Source organism: Ptychodera flava, assembly GCF_041260155.1.
Source record: "Ptychodera flava strain L36383 chromosome 23 unlocalized genomic scaffold, AS_Pfla_20210202 Scaffold_23__1_contigs__length_28996876_pilon, whole genome shotgun sequence".
In the NCBI taxonomy this organism is placed as follows: Eukaryota; Metazoa; Hemichordata; class Enteropneusta; family Ptychoderidae; genus Ptychodera; species Ptychodera flava.
The window spans coordinates 12,292,447-12,296,613 of NW_027248277.1; positions in this window are offsets into that span (position 1 = coordinate 12,292,447).

A 4,167-nucleotide genomic window follows, 5' to 3' on the forward strand; every position below is an offset into this window, starting at 1 on the left:
GTGCTTATTACAATGTAGTCAAAACTCTGACAAAAAACGCGCCTTTGTCCCCATAGTCGCGCTGTAGAATGGGACAGTAAAGTCAATCTCTAATTTGCGACGACCTTTCTCCGCTTGCAATGTCAACTGTCCTTAAATGGTTGATTTGCGCCTCGATCGTGTTCAGTTTGAAGGTGCAGCGTCAAAACGCTTATCGTGACAAAGAGCGCTTGCCCCATAGTCGTGGTGTAGAATAGGACAAATAAGGTCAATCTCAAAATTGGTCTGTGTCCAACACCCTACACCAGTGAAAATGTTTTACAGTAGACAGGTCATCACACTGTGTCTTGACTGTATCTTGAGCTTGCAGATTGACAAAAACTGACTAGGAATACATTGAGCTCCTCTTTCCCGTCCCTAATTAAGTAACCATTTTGAATTATTCATTCTCGACATTGACATTAAGTGACGGGCAAGGATTGCTGTGCAATATGTTTTATGTGAATCAAATTAAAAAGATATAGGAATATAAAACGGTTTCCTACTCTCCCCCCCCCTTTACGGTCTAATTCTGTTCCCATGCGCTCTGAGCATGGAGATCAGAATTCTGTATTACTAACTGGCCTTGATATATAACTACTACCGAAGTCTGCATAGTTCTCTATTCTTTAGGTTGCTAAGCAATTAACGTTTGACAAAGGAACCGATGTGCACAGCGCCGTCGTAGGTGGTAAAGGGCAAGTAGCGTCCTTGCTCCCAAATACTGACATTGACTCGGTTCTACTATCGTTGCTGTTGTGTAGGGTCATTGTAGAAGTGCAATTGACGTCAACCTGTCAACTTAAGACCAAAGTTATCGCCTACGGAAAAATTGTTCACCAAAGGGTTGTAAAGAATATAACAACATATCGATGTCACCTGCAAACTGTCAAGTCCTTGTCATAGTTTTGTATCATGTTGTTGCCTGTGGATGACAGGCAGGGTTTACGTCTGGGCGGCCATTTACTTAGAAATCTTTGATTCGTATCAAAGTTGGAGGGCAACCGAAGACATCATCGCGCGACATCGACAGACCACGGTAGTCAGTTTATTGTATGTCTTCCTGTGTAACTGTATGACCTAACCGTGAACAGCCTTACAATATAGCGAATGTGCCGATATATGCGCTGTGCGTTTAGATGTTGTCACTATTTATGAGGAAAACACCGCTGGCGACGCTGCTTACCATAATAGGATGAGGTATGGGCTAAACATGGCGTTCACTGGTCAATAGTAACGAGCGCAATGAATGAATTTAATTATTTCCGACATGTTGCTACCATCCGAGCTTATGAAGGTAATTTTTACCGCTATTATGTGCCGAACAAAGCATGATTTGGAATGGAAAACGGAAATCACTCATTTTGGAGATACTGCCGTATATGAGAAAGGAGGCATCATCTCTCATGTCTGAGACTAAATCAAGAACGGTGATCGCCATTTCACCACAAAATGTCATCATAGAAGAATAGTCTCAGAGACGTAAAAGTAAAGCCGTGTAAATAACTTCAACGTCCGGTGTTTTGTCGTCTTATTTCCAGGCTTGCCACTATACATATGTGCTGATCACATGATCTTGTCAGGTGACTGTGCTTATTACAATGTAGTCAAAAATCTGACAAAAAAAACCCGCGCCTTTGTCCCCATAGTCGCGCTGTAGAATGGGACAGTAAAGTCAATCTCCAATTTGCGACGACGTTACTCCGTTTTCGATGTTAACTGTCCTTAATTTGTTGGCTTGCACCTCGATCGTGTTCAGTTTGAAGGTGCAGCCTCAAAACGCTTATTGTGAAAAAGAGCGCTTGCCCCATAGTCGTAGTGTAGGATAGGACAAATAAGGTCAATCTCAAATTTGGTCAGAGTCCAACACAATACACCAGTGAGAATTGTTTACAGTAGACAAGGTCATCACATTGCGTCTTGACTGTATTCTGAGCTTGTAGATTGACAAAACGTGACTCGGAACACATTGAGTTCCTCTTTCCCGTCCATAATTAAGTAACCATTTTGAATTATTCATTCTCGCAAGATGGAAGAACACTTGAAATTTTATCGTGACTCATCAAACTTTATACGAAGGTGATACATTATTTCTACGGTTAAAACAAGAGGAGTAGGCTGAGTGTAGAGTACAATCTCCAATGGTCGTAACTAGCTGATCCTAGCTCGACAATGTCTTGCCTGAGGCCGGTTTTTAGCGTAAGAAAAGTTCATTTTTACTGGGCGCTTTTGTCCAGTAGTCGTGCTATAGAATGTGACAGTAAGGTCATTTCAGGTCGTGTCTTGTCTGTCTGTAGGAAGGAAAGAGGGTTAAAAGGAGGAAGCCTAGCTTACCAGGTTTGCGACGACCTCTTAACGGCAAATGCGGTTGTCTTCCATCTTTGTCCAAAGTGTTTCAAGTCGATGCCTTTATTTTTAGAAACGAAATTAAACTTGTGATGAACTTTGCGATTAATGCAGCGTGCGTTCAGACGTTATCCATGAGGAAAATGTTGCCTTTAAAATAACAAAGCAAATGAATAATTTTTGTCCGTAAGAATAGTACGCAACACTCAATGCGTTTTTGTGACCAGAAAGCAAGCAAATACTCAATTATATTACCATCATGGTTTTTATACATGCCCGTGAATATGAATAATAGATTAACAACTCAAAGTATCGTATCTTTACAGCTGAAACGTAAATCATAATCACTCACTAAATAAAATGAAGCATTTGTTGGCCAAGTTGAGATTTCTTCTGAAAACATCTCAGGATTCGCCAAATTTTTGCATCTCTCGTAACAGTGCGTTCGCGTATTGCTTAGTTCTGGGGCCAAGTTTTTGTTCGCTTTGGAAATTTTCGCAAATTTTGCCTGTTTTCTTGGGTTCGTTGATAATATAATGGAAATAACAGACTCGCCCTGACCATTAACGTTTATTCATGGGCGCGGGTTCGGATTAATTTGTGGCTCCTCTCGCCCTTGCTCACAAATAAACGTTAATGGTCAATGTGTTGGTTTTTCTGTAATCAATGCACAGTCAGCCAGACAGACCATACAGACAGACAAACAAGCAAAGTAAATGCCAAAGACAGACAGACAGACAGACACTGCCAAAATCAAACAAATACAGAGGGCAAAAAAAGAGATGAAATAACAATTTTTCTTGATAGAATCGACATAACGTCACGGGCAAGGCATCCTGTGCAATACTTTATTATTTGAATCAAATTTAAAAGTTAATGAAAAATAAAACGGTTTCTATACCCCGCCATTACGGCCTAATTATGTCCTCACGAGTTCTAAGCATGGAGATCAGAATTTTGTGTTACTAACTGGCCTTGAAATATTACTACTACCGAGGTCTGCATAGTTCTCTATTCTTTAGGTTGCTAAGCGATCCAAGTTTGACAAAGAAACCGATGTGCAAGGCGCCGTCATAGTTGGTAAAGGGCAAGTAGCGTCCTAGCACTAAAATAGTGACATTGACAAGGTTCTGCTATCGTTTCAGTTGTGTAAGGTCCTATGATTGTAGAAGTGCAATTGACGTCAACCTGTCAACTTAAGACCAAAGTTATCGCCTACGGAAAAATTGTTCACCAAAGGGTTGTAAAGAATATAACAACATATCGATGTCACCTGCAAACTGTCAAGTCCTTGTCATAGTTTTATATCATGTTGTTGCCTGTGGATGACAGGCAGGGTTTACGTCTCGGCGGCCATTTACTTAGAAATCTTTGATTCGTATCAAAGTTGGAGGGCAACCGAAGACATCATCGCGCGACATCGACAGACCACGATAGTCAGTTTATTGTATCTCTACCTGTATAATTGTATGACACACCTGTGAACTGCCTTAAAACAGAGTCCTTGCACTTGAATAGTGCTGACCTTTACGACCTACGACGGTGCCGTACACATCGGTTTCTTTGTCCAACTTACTCGGCAACCTAAAGAATCGAAATTTATGCAGACCTCGGCAGTATTAAAATTTCAAGGCCAGTCATTCACTCACAATTCAGTGACACACATTCTGACTACAAGGGGTAGAAACTGGGCAGATGACCGGACTAATATTCCGCCTTTCAAATACAGTTGTGCGTTTGCTGTCATACGTTTTTCTGATGTTGAAGGCGCAGTATATCTGGCATAATATCTGAGCAGGCCAT